The sequence below is a fragment of the Pongo pygmaeus genome, chromosome 3, assembly GCF_028885625.2.
Source record: "Pongo pygmaeus isolate AG05252 chromosome 3, NHGRI_mPonPyg2-v2.0_pri, whole genome shotgun sequence".
In the NCBI taxonomy this organism is placed as follows: domain Eukaryota; kingdom Metazoa; phylum Chordata; class Mammalia; order Primates; family Hominidae; genus Pongo; species Pongo pygmaeus.
In genome coordinates this window covers 88,749,070-88,770,784 of record NC_072376.2, presented here as the reverse complement: position 1 = coordinate 88,770,784, position 21,715 = coordinate 88,749,070, and the positions used below count along the sequence as shown (strand labels likewise).

Below are 21,715 nucleotides of genomic sequence, written 5' to 3'. Positions count from 1 at the left end.
AAGGCGGAGGTTGCAGTGAGCTGAGATCGCACCACTGCACTCCAGCCTGGGTGAAAGAGCGAAACTCCATCTCAGAGGCCAGAAAGATACCTGAGCAGTAACTGGTAAAAGGATTTCTTCACTTACAAGCTCCACATAATTTGTTTACTTGTCTTATATTAGAGGCCATATATTGGTTAAGTTTTGTAACCAGACTGCCTGGGTTCAAATCTGGCTCCCATGCTTAGAAGTTATGCGACCTTCAACACATTATTTGACCTCTCTGTGCCTGTTTCCCTTCCTGTGAGATAAAGTTAATAATACCTATTTCATAGAATTGCTGCGAGTATTGTTAGTTAATGTATGTAAAACATTTAGAAAAATGATATTTAATAAATGCCCAATAAATGTTAGTTACTTTCAGTATCTTATATTCTCTTCCATAAACTGGGAATACTAATGCCTCACTTATATACCTCACAGTATTAAAGAGTAAGATTAGAAACATTTTATAAAACACCTTGAGAAGCATAACATGGCACACTAAAGTAAACAATCAGAGTGACTCTATGCCAATCTGGAAGTTGGCTTGATAATTTCAACCATCCCTAGAGGAAGGCTTCTGATCAGAACCCAGACCCTGGACATGATAGAAGCTGGAAATAAAATAGCAGAAGCAACATTAACATAAAGGTGAAGGAAGAAAAACAAGGGAAAGGAAAGAGAACTAACATCTCTGGTTGTTCCTACTATCTGTTAGGAGTTTGACACACACGTTATTTAATTCTCACCAACACTTATGAGGTAGATATTTTGTAGATAAGAAACTAAGACTCAGCAATATTAAGTTTCCCAAAGTTATGAAGTTATAAATAGCAGAGCTAAGATTTAAAGCCAGATCTGTCCAAAGACAAAGCTTATCACACCTTCTTCCATCTAATTCTAAAACAGGCAGCTCCCTACAGCTTAAGAAACATAAAGCCATATACTATATTAGTGTAACTAAACAATGATGGCCAATATGATGACATTGATTAAGGAAAGGCTGCATACTGATCAGAACAGCCCTCCACTATACTAGTGAGTAATAGGTCCTTGGGGAACTTATTGAAAGGAGATTATTATAACAGAATCTGGGACTCTGGCCATCAAAAGCCAGCTCCACCGTGTTTGGGAGCATCTGCAGATATGGCCAAATGAGTAGATAATGGTGTCCCCAAAAGAACAAATACATGTTGCATGAATGAATTAATTAATAAAGGAAAAGTACAGTAGGCCCTTAATACTTAAAGATTTTTTAAGTCCTTCACCAATATTCAAATTCCAGTACATTTTTTCTAACCACACCCAGTTGGAACATCCTGCTATCAGATTCCCACCTGCCATGCTTCCTTGTTGTAGTCATCTGCAAACCCTCAGGTCACTCCTGACTTGGTGAAGATTTTCCCCCCAGTTCACTGTCAGACCTCTCACCAGCATGACTCTTGCCACCATTCTTAGTGACACCCACATCCTCACAGATGTTCTTCCAGTACTTAGGCCTCTGTCTTCCTTGACTCCTCCTCCAAGCCATCTTGGCTACTCAACTTCCATGGTCACACTCTAGCTCTTGTTATTGCCAATGTGGAAATCTTCCCTAATCTCAATTTTAAGCATCTCACTCTCTGACCACCTCCTCCTTTTTTTTTTTTTAACAGCTTTATTGAGATGTAATTTACATACCATAAAGTTTACCCTTTTAAAATGTACAATTCAGGCTGGTCGCAGTGGCTAACACCTGTAATCCCAGCACTTTGGGAGGCTCAGGCGGGCAGATCACCTGAGGTCAGGAGTTCGAGACCAGCCTGGCCAACATGGTGAAACCCTGTCTCTACTAAAAATATGAAAATTAGCTGGGAGTGGTGGTGCATGCCTGTAATCCCAACTACTCAAGAGGCTAAGGCAGGAAAATTGCTTGAATCTGGGAGGCAGAGGTTGCAGTGAGCAGAGATCATGCCACTGCACTCCAGCCTGGGAAACAGAGGGAGACTCCGTCTCAAAAATAAAATAAGATAAAATGTACAATTAAATGGTTTTTAGTATATTCACAGAGTTGTAGAACCATCACCATAATCACCTTTAGATATTCAATTTATCATGCCCTAAAAAAACACTACTGACTTGGGGTTCAGCAAGGTGGCAGAATAGAAGGTTCCACCCATCATCCCCCAATGCCCCCTGCGAGGCCACCAGTTTAACAAATACCTACACTAAAAAGCACCTTCATAAGCACCAAAAATCTTAAAGGGATTTCTCTCACATTATATATTGAACCCATCAGCAAAGCCTAAATTGCTCTACCTTTTCTAACGACTTCTCATGACCTACGCTGCTACTGACCTACTCTGACCTCCTGCCTGGGTTATTTAGTGGGATCCTAACTGGTGTCCCTGTTCTGCCTATGTGTCCCTCTCCTCCTCATTCCACATCCTTGCCCTATAACATATTCTTAACATAGCAGTCAGGAGAATCATTTCAAAACACATCACTCCTCAGCTTAGAACCATCTAGCAGCTCCCCAACCCACTTACAGTAAAAGCTCAAGTACTTTTACTGGCCTTCAAGGCCCTAGGCAATCATACACTCTGCCCCTCTGGATCTCCTAGACCTCTTCTCCTACCATACTTCCTTGGGATTGGTCTACTTCAGCCACCCTGGCTTCCTTGAGATTTTCTGAAATGTCCATGTACACATCTACTGTGTAGTCTTTGCACTTGATGAGCTCTTTCTTTGAAATACCTCCCTCTCAGTAGCTACATGGCTCACTCCCTTTTCTCTCTCATGTTGCTTGTATTATTATTATTATTATTCTGAGATGGAGTCTCACTCTGTCACCCAGGCTGGAGTACAGTGGTGCAATCTCGGCTCACTGCAACCTCTGCCTCCTGGGTTCAAGCGATTCTCCTGCCTCGGCCTCCCCAGTAGCTGGGATTACAGGATCCTGCCACCACACCTGGGTAATTTTTGTATTTTTAGTACAGATGGGGTTTCACCATGTTTGCCAGGCTGGTCTCAAACTCCTGACCTCAGGTGATCCGCCCTCCTCAGCCTCCCAAAGTGCTGGGATTACAAGCATAAGCCATCACGCCCAGCCTTGCCTGCATTATTTATAAGTTCAGCAAACGCTGTTTCCATCAGATACACAGAAAATCAGAGAAAATTGCTGGAGCTGGATAGGAAGGAGTTAAAATAAGAGAGAGAAGCGAAAAGAAAAAGGACATTTAAACTTTGAGGGTCTCCTAAGGCCAGGGGCTACTTCCTTTATAATTTGCTTTAATTCTTATAACCTTTGGGATGATGATTATTATATTTATTTTACAGATAAGACAACAGGGGCATGGAGGGATTAAAGTTATGATCTTGTATAAACCTCTAGAGTTAGCTGTCTAATTAAAAAATCCTACCTTTAAAACCTAACCTTGGTCCACTACGTCACAGATTTCCAGCCTCCTATTTAGTTAAGATTACGCTGGGAATGAATGCCTATTACAAAATTCAAATATTTGCAAAGAAAAAAAATCAATACAGCTTACTTTTATAAGTTCTTCACCTTGACACCACCTTAAAATGAAACCTCTATATGCTCAACAGAGGGTTAGATTCCTGAGATTCCTGGCAATCTCTCAACTCATCATCCAAGACTATTTTTGCATGATACAAATTCCATCAAGTGTCCCTGCACATGGATACTTGTCAGCAAATTTACTCCTTCCAGTTTTGCATCTCATAAACAGAAGATCCTGCCAGTGAAGGAAATGAAAGGAAAGTAATTTGTCAATGGCTTTATTCAATAGTGCCATTTGCCCAAATTCCATACTGGGTGGCCCAAATATTTTGAAATCCATGCTTCATAGATCTTGTAAGATGAGTTGTAACCCTGGGTCTCACTCAGATGCCTGAGAAAGCTTGGGGTCTGGATCCCTCTCCCACTGTGTTGCTGTAACCCACCCCTACATCCATTATCTTTCAATTATCAGCTCTGCATTTCTTCCTCCACCTCTGGCTTATTCTTCTCTTTTGACCTCCTGACACACTTATTTGCTTTTCCCTGTCTGGAATTCTTGCCCAAACTAACTTCAATCACTCAAAACTGTGCTGTAGGAGAGAGATGAGTGTGGGGATGCAGTGACAACCAAGTCATTCCAATAAAATGGTTGTGGCATGCCTCCCAGCCAAACTCCCTGCTTATTTTATGATGATGGGCCATTCATCAAATGACCACGAACCATAAGTGAGGGGCTGATTTCTATTGCAGGCTGGTTTTCTATAAACATGAAATCACTTCAATAAAATAGCTATTTTAAAATGTTTTGACACATCTGGTTTCTACTTCCTACAGTGGAAATTTGGGATGAAATGTTGGTCAGGATATTACGCAGCAGCCCCTTAAGTATTATTATTGTCATCAAGATCACCATAACTTCCAGTTGGGATTGTTCCCCTGGTGCTAATCAGTCTAATGTTAATAAATTTTATCCAAATAATCCTAAGAGAGTATTGCTCTCATTTTCAAAGAGGAATGGAAATAATTTGCCCCAAGTTAAATATCAAATATAGGGGAAGAATCAGAATTCAGGCTCAGGTTAACTTCAAAGTCCATTAGGCACAGCCCTCCCAATGGCTAACAACATCCAGTGGGAATGGTACTTTTCTTTATCAGTACCATTATAAAAAACTGGTATTTTCAGTACCTACTGTGTGCTAGGCCTACAGGATACAAAACATGTAGTTAATGGAGTCTACTCTCTTATAGTCTAGTTGAAAATGAAAGGCCTACAAAAAAGATAAATAGCAATGCAAGGTAGTAGATTTCAAGTATTAAACATGAATTAGAAACTGGAAGTGCTAAGTGTGTTCAGACCAGAGAGTAACCACTGAGGCCAGGCAGGAATAGGATGATCTTTGGAAGGAAGGGGTATTGAGCTGGACCTGGGAAGCTCTTAGTCCATTTGCTATAAGGGCTCTTTAATTGTCATACAAAAATGGATCTGGGGAGTAAACCTTTTCCATGTTCCTTAAGAAGGAAGTCAAAAAGAGGACAGCAGAGCGTGTGTCATGTTAAGTGCCAATTTCTCCTTTTAGAAGTCAGTTGACTAGGGAGACTGAGAGTATAGCCTGCAGGGGTTAGCCTTCTGGGAAAGGTGCAGGAATAGATTTGTGGATAGGTAGGCCCAGGACAATGGGTAGAGTACCCATCAGAGATTGCATTTCTCTTGTGATCATGATGAGAAACTGTGGGCTAAGGATGCTGCTTACCCTGAAGGGCTGGGCGACAATGGCAAGTGCTTGCCCTTATGTGTCCCATTTCAACCAGGACACCACTCTTCTGGTAACTTATTATTTCTTCACGTACGTCTAAATTCAGTTCAATCAGACTGCATTTTTTTGTATGTTTCAATGGTCAATGACAACAATAAACATATATCGAGCAACTGCTTTGCATCAGATGTTGTGCTACGGAGCTCAAAAAGTGGGAGTCCCTGTATGTCAAGAAATTCTTGGTCAAGGGACATAGACAACTAAACAGACAATTTATCTGCCACATAGTAGGCTGTGACCATGGTAAACACATATGTTTGGACTTGGGGGTTTCAATGAAGATCCCATCTGCCCCCAATAGCTTAGAAATGCAGAAAATGAGGTTGTTTTATAAGAGTTTAATCTTTAAAATCAATGCACAATGGGTCAGAATGGAAACATACAAAGACAAATAGAAAATACAGAATAACCCATAAGGCTCCACTCAGCCCTGAAATCTTGGGGCTTTGTGCTTTACACACACACCAGGAGGCTACCTCATATCGTGCCTACTGCATACCAGGCACTGGGCCAGGTCTTTTCATACATAATCTCTTTATTGGACCCCTGAGTCTCTGAATTTCATGCCATAGACTCTTGAACCTTATAAATAATAATTTTACAGGTGTGGAATGATGCATCAAGATTGTCTTTGTCCTACCCAGGGTCATAGAGCTAAATATTTGCAAAGCAGTTATTGGAAAGCCAGTATTCAGGTTCCCATTTCTGTGTTCTCAGACACTACTCCAGACACGGGAGTGTGTTCTGCAGTTCCAAAAACAAAATGCAGCTTGAGTAAGACTTCCTCAATTTCTATTTCGTTAATAGCTTCCCAGCAAACTCCTTTTAAAAAATTAAGTGCATTTACTATTTGGTTATTATTTTTTACATCCAAACAGCTGATTTGGTTTAGGAGAGAAGGTAGCATTTTACATGCTTATTACTTAGTTTTTAAAATAAGAAACATTTTCATAGTGTATTGCTTTCAAACATCCTGCACTCATTGTAAGTTCATTCTCTGCTTTCCCACATCAGTGTTCTCTAAGGTCATGTCTAATAAGCCCAGAGATTCTTTACCTCTGTCACAGTTGCCAAGATGCTGAGCTACTGGAGCAGCTGATCCCTTGGCAGCAAAAGGGAACATTTTGGAAACATTTTGGAAAAGGTTTTCCAGGCATGAGAGCAATGGTTCTTGATTTCAGTGACATCTGCCATTGAGTTTCTCTGGGAAATCACTAATCTTCCTTTAGATTTTTAAATGTCTTTTCAATTTTCTTTTACAGATGGTCTTGCCACCTCTGACCCTAATATATGTGTCCCCAGAGTAGGCACAGAATAGAGAACTGTGCCCGGGGCGCCCAGAGGTAAAACAAAATAAAATGATAGCTCATCAAGACACAGCTATATGAGGACAAATAATAATCTGGGCCCTGATTCCCCCTTATTAATCGTTTCACATTCTATAGTTTTAATTATCCTCCGTCAACCATGGTCCAAAAATATTCAATGGAAAATTCCAGAAATAAACAATTCATCAGTTTTAAATTGTGCACTATTCTGAGCAGAATCATGAAATCTTGCACTGTCCAACTCCACTGGGCCCAGGGAAGTGAATCCTCCCTTTGCCCAGTGTATCCACACTATAGACGCCACCTGTCCATTAGTCAGCAGCTGTCACAGTTACCAGATTGACTGTTGCAGTATCACAGTGCTTGTGTTCAAGTACCTCTTATTTTACCTAATAATGGTTCTAAAGTGTAGGAGTAGTGATGCTGGCAATCACCAGAGCATTGGTGATGCTCTCAGATACACCAGAGAGAAACCGTACATAAAGTATGGTGAAGTGAAAAAGTGGAAGTTCCTGACTTTAGAAAAAAAAATGTATGCTGAGGTCGCTAAAATCTACAGTAAGAATAAATCTATCCATGAAATTGGGAAGATGGAAAAACAAATTTATGCTAGTTTTGCTGTCACACCTCAAACTGCAAAAGTTATGGCCACAGTGTGTGATAAGTGCTCAGTTAAGATGGAAAAGGCATTGGGTCTGTGGGTGAAAGACAAGAACAGAAATGTGTTCCAACTGATGACAATTGGATTCGGTACTGTCCATGGTTTCTGGCACCCAGTGGGGGTCTTGGAATGTCTCCCCTGTGGATCAGGGGTACCACTGTATATTGGAAACAAATTGTAACAGCTCTCAAATTTGAGGAAATCATTTTATTTTCAGTGGAATAGGGAATCGAAGCAGTCATACTTTTCTAGCTACTTACTGTGAAAGAAGGATGCCTTAAAGAGCAACTTGGTGCTCGCTTCGGCAGCACATATACTAAAATTGGAACGATACAGAGAAGATTAGCATGGCCCCCGCGCAAGGATGACATGCAAATTTGTGAAGCGTTCCATATTTTTAGGGACATGGATGAAGCTGGAAACCATCATTCTCAGCAAACTATTGCAGGGACAAAAAACCAAACACCGCATGTTCTCACTTATAGGTGGGAATTGAGCAATGAGAACACCTGGTCACAGGAAGGGGAACATCACACACCACGGCCTGTCATGGGGTGGAGGGAGTGGGGAGGTATAGCATTAGGAGATATACCTAATGTAAATGACGAGTTAATGGGTGCAGCACACCAACATGGCACATGTATACATATGTAACAAACCTGCACGTTGTGCACATGTGCCCTAGAACTGAAAGTATTAAAAAAAAAAAAAAAAAAAAGAGCAACTTGGCAGGCAAAGCTAGAATTTGTTCCAATGGCCATCATTATATTAAATCTAGGATGGCCTGACTTTTCTGGAGAGGAATTACTTGTTTGATGGCCTTGCTCACGACTTTCAGGATTCTCTTTGTGCAATAGTTTGGAATTAATTATCTTTCAGACATTTTCCAAATGCTGGCTAAAGTGAATGGTTGGCCGAGGACTGTATAGACTAGATATGCTGTCATTTGGTAATCACTTACTAAGTGCTGTACTGAACACCTTGCAGAGATCTATATTTATTCCTTATAGCAACCCCATGAGAAAAATACAATTATGACTGACAGATGAAGAAACTGAGATGATGACGATGTTTCTAGTCTTTTTTACATCACAGCAAGTACCTCCTCAAGAACTGAGAGGACCAGTCTCTCAGCACATCTGTAAACCCTTCATGGTGCACTGGATGGAAAGCTCTGGTTTGGATAGGGTTAATTACCTTGCCAGGTTTAAGAAAGTGACCAGTGTGAGGCTTAAACCCAAGGCTGTGTCTACAAAGACTGTGCTCTTTATACTGAAGGGCACCATCAATTTGTGTAATGTAAAATTCTCACACACAGCTCCGCAGGATGAATTTATATTTGTTTTTATTTGGAGAGTGACTATGGCTGAGTCGCTTTGAGATGCTGGTGTTGGGACACAGGACAAATGCTCACGTTACTGGGTTATCCTATTGGATTATATTTTCAATGTTCAGTGCTTTTAGGGTTACCATTTGACTAATGTATTAATAGAAATCCTATAATCTTACTGGTTATACTGTAAGAAGGTTCTGCTATATGTACACTGAGTGGCAGGGTTTTAAGGGTAGAAATCACAGAGCCAAGCAAAGAGCACTGCTATTATTATTACACTAGGAAGATAGAGAGTTGCCGTTTTAGGCTAATGTAATGTACCCTAGGACAATCTGGGAAAGCAAGTACAGTCCTTGGCAACTTTTTCTTTTTATACATCTGAGTCCACTGAGAAGCTGGTTAGGAGGATATTCCTCCAAACACCCGCTCCTCAGCACGCAGCCTCCCGTGTATGATGGTCCCCAGCCAGCCACAGGATGGAGGCAGAGCCTTCTCTTCTGAGTGCTACTTGTCAATCTGGTCCTCTCTGCTCCATGTTCCATTTATGGAAGCTTGTACAGGCATGGGAATTAAAGATCTTATGTGATCTGTCCATATACCTGGAGACAAAACCTTTCCCTGGGGTTTCTTCCTCCAAGTTACACTTTTCATCTTATGAGTGTTTATTGCTTCTTCACTTAGAACCTTAGATCCAATATCTGCTCAGAAAGAGGAAAGGCAATGAAATAGACTAAAGATAGCAGACGGATACACATAAGAGTTTTAATCCTAAGGGAACTCCAACCCATTTCAATGGAATTACTCTCGGTTAAGCACTGAAAGAGATTAACAAGACCCTGGAGGATGAAAAATGAAGCTGTGGCTGTGACATGGCCATCACAGCAGCTGATCGAGGCTTTGTTCTACAAGCTCTGAACTTGTAGGTACCACTTCATGAAGCAGATACCCCACAGAAAAAGAGAAATGAATGTGAAGTTCCAAAACCATGCCCTAAAAGCATACAGCTGGGCTTTACCAATGTTTATCCAACATGTTGTTAATCTCTGCGTTATCACACTAACCCATTGCCGAAACAGCAGAAGCAGTAGTCATTTATTCCTAAATGCCTTTCCATATGCATGGCAAGCAAAAGCTTTTCAGACAAGATCATTTCTTTCCAATGTTAAAAATGAGAATCTCTGAAGAAAAGTGAATAGTAGATCTCCGCATATTACTGAACACCTCAAGAGAACTAGATCAGGAGCCCCAGCACAAATTGTGCTCAGTGTATTTCTACAAACAAAATTAATAAGAAGCAAAGCTTGAACATACCATATTATTCAATTTCTGTATTGTTAAAGCTGAGAAAATCACTCCAAATTACATGACTGGAGTCCAGCCCTAGAACAAAACTACTAAATAGTAGGATTTATGCCATAACTAAGAGATTCAAAAGAATGCAAAATTATATAAACTCCCCTCCCCAGACTAGACAGAGAAGATTTTAAAAAAATCTTCGCTGGACTGGAAGCAAAGCAGGAGAAGTGGAAATAGAGCAAGAGAATAAGTCAGGGTAGCTCTTGGAAAGTCCAGTCCTGTACGTAGGGGTAATAGAAACCTCAGATGGGTTTGGGGATCTTGGAGCAGGAGGGCCTATGCCTCTACTCTCCATCAAGAATCCTACAGGCTGGGTACAGTGGCTCATGCCTGTAATCCCAGCACTTTGGAAGGCCAGGGCAGGTGGATCACGAGGTCAGGAGATCAAGCCCATCCTGGCTAACATGGTGAAACCCCGTGTCTACTAAAAAAAAAAATATATATATATATACACACAAAAAAAAATTAGCCAGGTGTGGTGGCGGGAGCCTGTAGTCCCAGCTATGCGGGAGGCTGAGGCAGGAGAAGATGTGAACCTGGTAGGCGGAGCTTGCAGTGAGCCGAGATGGTGCCACTGCACTCCAGCCTGGGCAACAGAGTGAGACTCTGTCTCAAAAAAAAAAAAAAGAATCCTACAAAAAGATATTCTCATGGAGAGCCCTGAGCCAACATAAGTGACTACAGTAGAGTAGCAATGGCCACAGGGCAGCTCCAGCCGGCGAAACCATCTAAGAGAGACCCACCACCTCCACCTCCATGTTTCCAGAAACATCCTAGTAGCACAGAAGAGCATCTGAATTTTTCCCATGGTTTCCCCGACATCCTTCCCCATGAGCTCCAACAATAGTTTGGCTGAGAGAAATCCAATGGACTGGGAATGCCCTTATGGTTGCATAGTCCAGGGCAAGTTTAGACTGTGAACATCAGTGGTAGATGGCAGTGAGGATAGATACCTAAAGCCAAAGCCATCACAGAGGAGGCCTCCTCACAAGGAAGACGTCACAGTTGCCCACCCATTAATGTCAAGATCATATGTAGGAACCACAGGAACCAAGATCATTCTTCAGGTGAAATTTAAAGAATAGGGAGAGGAAGACTGGGCACAGTGGCCCACGCCTGTAATCCCAGCACTTTGGGAGGCCAAGGTGGGTGGATCACCTGAGGTCAGGAGTTCTAGACGAGCCTGGCCAACATGGTGAAACCCCATCTCTATTTATTTGTAGCTAATAAATACAAAAATTAGCTAGGCGTGGTGGCGCATACCTGTAATCCCAGCTACTGGGGAGACTGAGGCAGGAGAATTGCTTGAACCCGGGAGGTAGGAGGTAGAGGTTGCAGTGAGCCGAGATTGTGCCATTGTACTCCAGCCTGGGCAACAAGAGTAAAACTCTGCCTCAAAAAAAAAAAAAAAAAAAAAGAAAGAAAGATAAAGGAGAGAAGTCCTATATTGACTAAGAATTTACTCAAGAAAGACTGGCTTTGCTGAGCATGAGCAAGCCTATAGTCCCAAGCTACTTAGGAAGCTAAGGCAGGATGATTTGCTTGAGCCCAGGAGTTCAAGTACATCCTGGGCAACACAGGAACATAGGAAGACCCTGTCTCAAAAAAAAAAAAAAAAAAAAAAGAAGAAGAAGAAGAAGGAGGAAAGAAAGAAAAAGTTGACTGAGTTCTAAACAAGAAGTAATTGGATTTATCTTGAATTAGAAAGATATAGTTTTCTATTACCAAGTAGAAATTGGGGTTAATAAGTTAATCTAATTCAATTATAGAGAAATAAAATTACTTCCTGGCTGCCACAAAAGTGATTGTAAAAATTTATTCCTGCAACATGTTTCAGTGTAAATTAATTCACTGTGACTATTTCCATTTTATCTCAAGTTTCAGAATGAGAGGCTTGATGCTCTCCTAAAGGATTTTAATCATCAGTGCAGAAATTAGAATAACTTTTTAAGAAGATATAGTAGTAGGCATTGCAGTTGTTGCCCCAATATCCATTCACCCTCCCTTGTGAAGAACCTTGGCGTCTAAATCAACAGGGCCCTTCCACCACCAGCTGTGGGGACTGGTTCAGGAAAGCCAAGCCCCAGCCAATCTGCACGTGACATTTCCCTGGCCAGCAGGGCTGGTCATGGGCGATCCATCCAGTATTAAGAACAAGTCTCCACGAGTTGTGAAAAGGACTTGCCTGTTTTTGGAAATGAACCCTGAAGCATGGAGCCAGCCTTCCTTTGAAATGGACACCATAAAAGGTAAAGAAAAAATGACAAGTTACTAAATCAAACCAACACCGAAACCACTACTTCTAAACTTTGCAGTGCTTAATTAATCAATCTCTTTTTTTGTTTTACCCAGTTGGAGTTAGTTTTCTGTTACATGCAACAAAAAGCACTCCTGAAACGTTACAGGCTGGAGTGCAGTGGCACGATCTCGGCTCACTGCAACCTCTACCTCCCGGGTTCAAGCGATTCTCCCGCCTCAGCCTCCCGAGTAGCTGGGATTACAGGCATGCGCCACCACGCCAAACTAATTTTTGTATTTTTAGTAGAGACAGGGTTTCACCATGTTGGCCAGGCTGGTCTCAAACTCCTGACCTCAGGCAATCCGACCGCCTTGGCCTCTCAAAGTGCTGGGATTGCAGGCATGAGCCACCGCGCCCAGCCTGATGCCTTTTTCTAGAAGGTTATTCACTGAGGAAGAACCAATAAATAAATAAAAGCAAATTCTATGAAGGGAAAAACTACAGAGTACCCCTTATTTTCCATATTTCATATTTATCTTCCCTCCAACCTGTGGTGTCGCTCTTCTAGTGACCTCTACATAATGGATCTTTTTTCCTTCCCTTCCTGCCCCCTTCTTCCTTCAGAGAGGAGAAGGAGAAAGGGAGAGTGGGAAAGAAAGCAAGCAAGTAGGCAAGCATCAGCAACAGCTCCCTGCCTCCAATCAGGTGGCTGGAACATTCCTTATTAGCTCTTATATAAAACTAAGAATGTATGCTACCATTGTTCAGGGATATTGGGTGACTCCGCGAGAACAATCCATTCCACAAATTCCACTGAAAACTCATGACCAGGTGATGCAAGCAGTGAAACACAATGCAAGTGGATTGTTTGATCTGTCATAGACATCAGGGCTGGCAGCTAAACAATTATTATATTTCACTCATCCAGGCTCTCTCTCTTGCATACCACTCCTAGGTTCTTCTGGTAAGCTCCCAGACCAGAGTTTAGAACAAGCCAGTGGACAGGACACTTATCAAAGTGCAAACATTTACTTGACAATGTGGCAGTTAAAAATAACCTGCCAGAGACTCTGAGTACATTAGGGAAGGCTATGTCCCATGTGGTGTACAGTGTACCCAAGACTTCCTCCTGTAGATATTCTCTTCCACATTCTTTTATTTCCTTCCTGTGCCTGCAAATTAATGATGTTCAAAGGGGACCCACTGTCTTTAGGGAGTCACATTTTCAAGTTCCTACTCTTTCCCATTTACTCTTTGCCTTTTGGGATAGGAGACAAATTACAAACTGGCTGGTGCACAGGGGAACAAGTACACAGGAACACACTGACATTTCTTTTTTCTTTTTTCTTTTGAGATGGAGTCTCACTCTGTTGCCCAGGCTGGAGTGCAGTGCACGATCTCAGCTCATGGCAACCTCTGCCTGCCAGGTTCAAGCGATTCTCCTGCCTCAGCCTCCCGAGTAGCTGGGATTACAGGCATCTGCTACCACGCCTGGCTAATTTTTGTATTTTTAGTAGAGATGGGGTTTCACCATCTTGGCCAGGCTGGTCTTGAATCTTGACCTCAGGTGATCCACCTGCCTTGGCCTCCCAAAATGCTGGGATTACAGGCGTGAGCCACCGTGCCTGGCCGACATTTATTTTTATATCATAGGGCATGTGGATCCAGAAAAAGAGGTGCCTGGCCGACATTTATTTTTATATCATAGGGCATGTGGATCCAGAAAAAGAGGTATAATTCCCAAAGCTCGGTTTCAACTCTTGGTTTCAGCTTAGTGGTGCAATAGCAAATTATGAGGTCAGGAGCAACTCTAGAGGCTAAAGTTCAAGCTTCTCTGGAGACTCTAGCTCAGGGTTAAAGTTCAGGTAATGGCTGGGAAAGAGATGAGGATGTAGCAGGGTTTTTTGAATGTAACATGTGGGGAAAATGCCCGTGCTGAATAACAGAGGATTGGATCCTGCATCCATGCTGAGGCAATGATGGGTTTAGAGTTAACACCCTGCTACTGAAAGCTGAATTGAAATATATTCTGTACTTGGAAGAATGATTTTTAAAAGCCTCTAAGAATGTTACTAAAAGGCTTTAAAAATCTCTGCATTAAGAAAAAACAATCTAATTTGAAAATGGGCAAAAGACATGAGGAGACATCCAACTGCAGAGGTTACATCATGGTAAATAAGTACATGAAATGATGTTCAGCAACACTAGCCATTAGGGAAATGCATTTTAACACCACATTGAGATGTCATTACATACCTGTTAGAATAACTAAGATTAAAAAAAATAGTAATAATACTGATATGGTTTGGCTGTGTCCCCACTCAAAATCTCATTTTGAATTGTAATCCCCATAATCCCCATATGTCAAGGGTGGGACCAGGTGAGATAATTAGATCATGGGGGTGGTTTCCCCCATGGTATTCTCATGATAGTGAGTGAGTCTCACGAGATCTGATGGTTTTATAAGTATCTGGCATTTCCCTTGCTTTCACTCACTCTGTCCTGTCACCCTGTGAAGAAGGTGCCTGCTTCTCCTTTGCCTTCCACAATGATTGTAAGTTTCCTGAGGCCTCCCCAGCAATTTGGAACGGTGAGTCAATTAAACCTCTTTACTTTATAAATTACCTAGTCTTGGGCAGTTCTTTGGAGCAGCATAAGAACAGACTAATACAAATACCAAATGCTAGCAAGATATGGAGAAACTTGATCTCTCATACATTGCTGGTGGGAATGTAAAATGTTATAGACACTCTGGAAGATAGTTTGGTAGTTTCTTTAAAAACATATGATCTAGCAATTGCACTCTCCTGGGCATTTATTCCAGAAAAATGGAAACTTATGTCCACACAATAACCTATGCACAACTGTTCATAGCAGCACTATTTTAATAGCTAAAAACTGGAAACAACCAAAATGCCCCTTGAAAGGTGAGCAGTTAAACAAACCATTTTACATCCATCCACACCATGGAATATTACTCTGCAATTAAAAGGAATGATATGTATGTAACATTCTCAAAACGACAAAATTAGAAGTAGAAAACAGAATAGTGGTTGCCAGAGGTTAGGGATGGTGGGGTGGAGGGAAATGAGTGTGACTAGACAGGGGTCGCATGAGAGAGATCTTTGTGGTGGTGCAATAGTCCCATATGTTGATTGCACTGCTGGCTACAGAGTCTACATAAGTGACAAAATGGCAAGGAACCCTACACATGCGTTGTACCTGTCAGGCCTCTGAGCCCAAGCTAAGCCATCGCATCCCCGGTGACTTGCACATATACACCCAGATGGCCTGAAGTAACTGAAGAATCACAAAAGAAGTGAAAATGCCCTGCCCCGCCTTAACTGATGACATTCCACCACAAAAGAAGTGAAAATGGCCGGTCCTTGCCTTAACTGATGACATTGTCTTGTGAAATTCCTTCTCCTGGCATGTCCTGGCTCAAAAGCTCCCCTACTGAGCACCTTGTGACCCCCACTCCTGCCCACCAGAGAACAACCCCCCTTTGACTATAATTTTCCTTTACCTACCCAAATCTTTAAAACGGCCCCACCCCTATCTCCTTTCGCTGACTCACTTTTCGGACTCAGCCCGCCTGCACCCAGGTGATTAAAAGCTTTATTGCTCACAAAAAGCATGTTGGTCTTTATTGCTCACAAAAAGCCTGTTGGTGGTCTCTTCACACGGACACGCGTGAAAGTACCAATGTCAAATTCCTCTCCCTATACTATTTTTTCCAACTTCCTGTGAATCTCTCATTTTACAAAAGCATTTAAAAGTGCTACTGAGGCTCTCTGGAACTAAACCAAACACTACAAGCTTCTGTGATTCTGCTCATTTCCTGTTAACTGTGTCTACACCTCCTTCAGTGGGGACCCCTCTTTGCCACCCTTACCCAACGTAGTTCCAATGAAAATACCTGACCTGGCCCAAGCAATCAGCACATCACCTGCCCCTATGCTCATTTAGGCTGGACTTGGCAGAAATGCTGGGATAGAGATGATTGCTCTTTTGTACTGGATTCAACTCTAGAAGGAGGGAAGTCTGGGAACCACATGAGGGATTGCAAATGGCACTCTCACCAAGGAAGCAGAAGTGAGAAAAGGAGAAAGATATGGAGAAACTTGATCTCTCATACATTGCTGGTGGGAATGTAAAATGTTATAGACACTCTGGAAGATAGTTTGGTAGTTTCTTTAAAAACATATGATCTAGCAACTGCACTCTCCTGGGCATTTATTCCAGAAAAAATGGAAATTTATGTCCACACGATAGAGGAAATCATTTCAGCCCTAGGTCCTGGAATGCCTACCTTTGGCCTGCTCTGTTTTTGAGCCTAAACATCTCATCAGCCTTGTGTGTTACCATAACCCCTGGATAGTTAACAGTTAAATGGAATGGCATGAGGGATGTCCTTCCCTTTCATAAACAAACTAACATAAAAAGCTCGTGGTGGCAGGGTGAAGGGGTACCCACTAATCCAACTCTCTGTATCAGTGGCATTCATGGAAACCTGTTTTCTGGGAATCCTGGGCACAAATCTACTGAAGCAGCCCTTGTAAGTGTTGATGGTGAAACCTAACATGCCCCATCCAGGTGTGCCTGGAGGATGCAGCAGGGAGAAACCCTGTTTTGTTAATTAAGGCAGGATACTGATCCCTGAGTCGATAACATTCGAACCAAGACTCATCATTTTGCTTCCCAATTCCCTCACCAGTAATCCTGTTTTCGCCTCCTTTGGGCTCACTCTCTTCCTTTCTCCTGTCCACCCCAGTCAGTCTCCCATGGTTCTGCCCCTGCCTGGTCTCCGTTCCCCTCTCCCTTGTTCTTCATGAGGTCCTGAGAAGATCTGAGGCCCACGCCTACCCTCTCCCCAGTCCCCTGCCTCAACATCCCAGTAGAAACAGGGCTCTTTCCCATTGTGCTCTGGGTCCCACGTCCCAGGACTTGCTTCCTTCATCATCTCTGCTCTCCTGGATCTGCAGCCTGCCCCCATCTGCTGACTCTTCTTCCTCGGCATATACACATGCTTACGTTTCTCTCTTCTTATAAAAACAAACATTTGCCCGGACCCTCTACCTCCTGCTAACTATTGCACTCTCTCTCTACTCTTCTTAGCCTTGTTTCTCATCTGGCTTGTCCCCTTGTCCCACCAGTCTTCCAGTTAGTTTGTCTTTGGGCTTCTTCATAGCCCCAGCCCTCAAACAAAACTTTGCTCAGGTTACACCTTGCTTAAAGTTCTGCCACAGCTCCTCCAGTCTTCACGGTGCAGTGTCCTGGATGACAGGCTTCCTGCCTCTCTCCAGCCTCAGTACCACCATTGTCACACACACACCCCTTGTTCCAACTATTCTAGCCAACTGGCAGCTCCCCAGATGCACCTTCATCCCTGCTGCTGACTCCGACACTATCCTTCAAAACTGTTCAACCGGCTGTCACTTCTCATGGAAACGCTTCCTAACGTTCCCAAGAACAGTTGGCACTGTCTGCTGTCTTCCCTGTTCCTGCAGGGCCCTGCAGTGCTGTCATCATGAGGCATTTGCTCCGGTGTCCTCCATAACATTGACATAGCCTGAAGAACAAAGGCAATGTCTTTTTTTGAAATAGTATATTTTCCCCAAATTTTAATTTTATTTGGAAATATTTCAAACTTTAGAATCATTGAAAGAAGGGCAAAATGAACAGTCACCTACCTTTCACCAAAATCCATCATCTATTAATATTTTGCTACATTGTACATGCTCCCATCCTATACACCCTCCCTCTCCCTCTGTAATATCTTTATATACCTTACTGGGTTGAACAATGTCCCCCAAATTCAGGTCTACTCAGTACCTGGGAATACAACCTTACTTGGAAATTGGGTCTTTGCAGATACAATCAAGTTAAGATGAGGTCATATAGAGCTAGGATGGGCCTTAATCCAATAAGTGGGGTCCTTATAAAAAGAAAGAAGTTTAGACAGAGACACACAGAGAGAATGCCCCATGAAGATGGAGGCAAAGTTTGAAGTGATGCAACTACAAGCCGAGGAATGACAAGGAGTGCTGGCATTTACCAGAAGCTGAAGGAGACTGGGGAAGGTCCTCCCCTACAGGCTTTGCAGGGAGCATGGCCCTGCCACCACCCTGATTTCAGACTTCAAGCCTGCAGAACTGTGAGAGAATAACTTCTTTTGTTTTTAGCTACCCAGTTTGTGAGAATGTGTTCTGGTAGCCCTATGAAACTAATAGAATAACCATATATAGTGAGACGTAATAGACATGCAATATAGATGTTCATATAGACATTAATAGAAAATATATGTATAATGTGAAATATAAAAGATATATTAATATAGCTATTACTATAGCCATATATATAATATCTCTTTTACTAAACCATTTACTTTTATTTTTATTTTTATTTGAGACAGAGTCTCACTCTGTTACCCTGGCTGGAGTGCAATGGCACGATATTAGCTCACTGCAGCCTCTGCCTCCCAGGTTCAAGCGATTCTCCTGTCTCAGTCTCCTGAGTAGCTGGGATTACAGGCACCACGCCTGGCTAATTTTTTGTATTCTTAGTAGAGATGGGATTTCACCATGTTGGCCAGGCTGGTCTTGAACTCCTGACCTCAGGTGAACGGCCTGCCTCAGACTCCCAAGTATGAGCCACTGCCCCAAACAAGAATTCTGAGAAGCAACCTGGTCAGAGCTTAGACCAGCAGAGCTGAGAACAGTGCCCTAGGCACTGTTCTGGCCAACAGAACCATTTAAAAGTAAGCTTTAGGCATGACATTTTACCTCTTAATGCCTTATTATATATCTCTTAAGAATAAAGATAGTCTCATATAATTATATCATTATCACACTAAAAAAAGCTACACTGGTACTTTTTAGTATATAATATTTATTAGTATGTAATATATACTTAATATCATAAGTATATAATATATAATATATAGCATATAATAAAGTACTTATTCATATATAATATAGACTAGATATTCAAACTTCTCAGTTGTCCTAATAATGACATTTAAAAAAAAAACAAGATCCAATCAGGGATCATTCACTGTATTTAATTATCATGTTTCTACCCTCCAAAAGTTCCCTGCCTTTTTTTCTAATTTTTCCTTTCAAGACATTGACATTTTAAAAGAGTTTAATTGTTTCATATGTTGCCCCAAAATTTGGATTTGTCTGATTGTTTCCTCATGATTAGATTGAGGTTAAGCATGTTCGGCAGGAACCACAGGGTGATATCATGTCCTTCCCAGTGCACCACATCAGGAGGCACATTATGACACTGATTTGCTTACCAATCCCCATTATTGGTAATATTAAGTTGATCACATGGTGAAAGTAGAAGATTATGTTTTATTGTATTCCCAGTACTTAATGGGCCTGTGAACCTTTAAAAGTTTATTGAATGAATGAATGAGAGGTTTAAAAAGTAGAGTGATCTATACTGAAACCCACAAGTTTGTAAATTTGGCAACATGTACAACTTCTTTTTTTTTTTGAGACAGAGTCTTGCTCTGTCGCCCAGGCTGGAGTGCAGTGGTGCAATCTCGGCTCACTGCAAGCTCTGCCTCCTGGGTTCATGCCATTCTCCTGCGTCAGCCTCCCGAGTAGCTGGGACTACAGGTACCTGCCACCACGCCCAGCTAATTTTTTGTATTTTTAGTAGAGACGGGGTTTCATCATGTTAGCCAGGATTGTCTCGATCTCCTGACCTCGTGATCCATCCGCCTCAGCCTCCCAAAGTGCTGGGATTACAGGTGTGAGCCACCGCGCCCGGCCAACATGTACAACTTCTGATTAATCACCTACGTCACCTTTTATTAATCATGGGCATCACTTGATGGCAAAGATCACAATGACTTTGCCATCCCCACTTCTACAATGTTATTGTTCTGTGTGAAAATGTGAAACTATTGTGCAAGCAGAGTGGTATTGGCTCGCATAGAATGCAATGTGAGCTTAACAGCTTTGGAATATTGTTATCAGGATGGCTGTATAGAACACTTAAAAACAAAGCAAATTATGTCTTACTGACTTGAATGCCATAATTGTCTTCTAAGATGTTTTATTTAGGTCCCAGCAATTTAGACCAGTTTCCAGAGTTAGCTAATATGTTTGTAATAGCAACATCATAAAATAATTCTGAAAATTGTCTATTTATCTTTCAACACACATATGTGTGCACACATACACACATACACATACACACAGGCTTCACATCTCTTGAAACCCCAGGCCTTATTGGCTTACTGGCTGTAAATAGATTTCTGTCCACCATATTTAATCACATCAGTGTTTTTTAAAGGTACTCAACTTTAATCAAACACTTAAAGGGAACAGTAGAGATTAGGTCATGAATGATTTTTAAAAAAAAGACTCCTGTTACAGAACCAAATAGTAATGAAGGCATATGATTTGCTAACTCTCCTGAGCTTAGCAGCAGCAACGGAAAGCTATTCCACAGCCAAAGATGGAAATAGTATCCCCTCGTTACCACAACAGAAGTCTATGATTAGCTGCCCAAATATTGGAGAAAAAGCTGTGGTGATTGATCTGACTGGCTTGATGTGAATTAACTCCACACACTGAAAATGGCTTAGGTATAACCACATTTGTTAAGGAAGTGGATGAGCTCCTCTTTGCTTCAGTGTTTAGAAGGAGGTGTAGTATGTAGCTAATGAAAACTTGAGTGGCATTAATAGTTCATGGCAGACAGATCCTGTAGGATTGTATCCAGTTCTGGACTTTATTCTAAGAGAAATGGGGACAACCTGGATCACACTCAGAGTAGTGTCACCTAGCAAAGGAAGGCCCAGGAGCCTAATTGCCTGAGCTCAAAGTTAGGCTTTGTTACTCACTAGCTGTATAACTTTGGGCACATTATCTAATCTCTCTGGGCCTCTCTGAGCCACATTATGCAACCTTTCTGGGCCTCAGTTTCCTCATCTGTAAAATGGGGATAATACCTTCTAGGATTTTTATGAGATTTGTATATATATATATATATATATATATACAAATATATATATGAGATTTGTATATATATATATATATATATATATATATATAGCTTAGAACACCTGGCACATAATATGCACCCAATTATTGTTAATTGTTATTACTAGTGTTGTTATCATCATCATCATCAACAACAGTTGGTGAAAATAAAGCAAGGGAAGATAACAGAGAGACTTGTTGGGACATGACTGGTCTCTTCAAAGTCTTGAAATGCTGCCAAGAGGCAGAGGGATTAGATGATTTCTCTTTGACCCTGGAAAGAGATATAATATCAAAGAGTATAAATTATAGGAATTCAAATTTGGGCTTAATGTACAGGGGACATCATTTTAATGGTCAGAGTTATCTGAAGATCAAAGGCTTGCTTTGAATGGGAGGTGTCCCTGATTACTGGAGTATTCAGTTCCACTGTGGATAATTCTTTGGGATGTAAGG

The 21,715-nt window shown here is 41.7% G+C and overlaps 1 protein-coding gene and 1 non-coding gene across 3 annotated transcripts in view; one reads left to right on the top strand and one right to left on the bottom strand.

Moving 5' to 3' along the window:
* Positions 1-21,715, bottom strand: part of SHROOM3 (shroom family member 3) — a 350,049-nt gene that overhangs the window by 242,553 nt on the left and 85,781 nt on the right. The window lies entirely within an intron of this gene.
* LOC129036034 (U6 spliceosomal RNA) lies at positions 7,619-7,725 on the top strand. Its single transcript, XR_008502483.1, has one exon. It is a non-coding gene; the product is annotated as a U6 spliceosomal RNA (small nuclear RNA).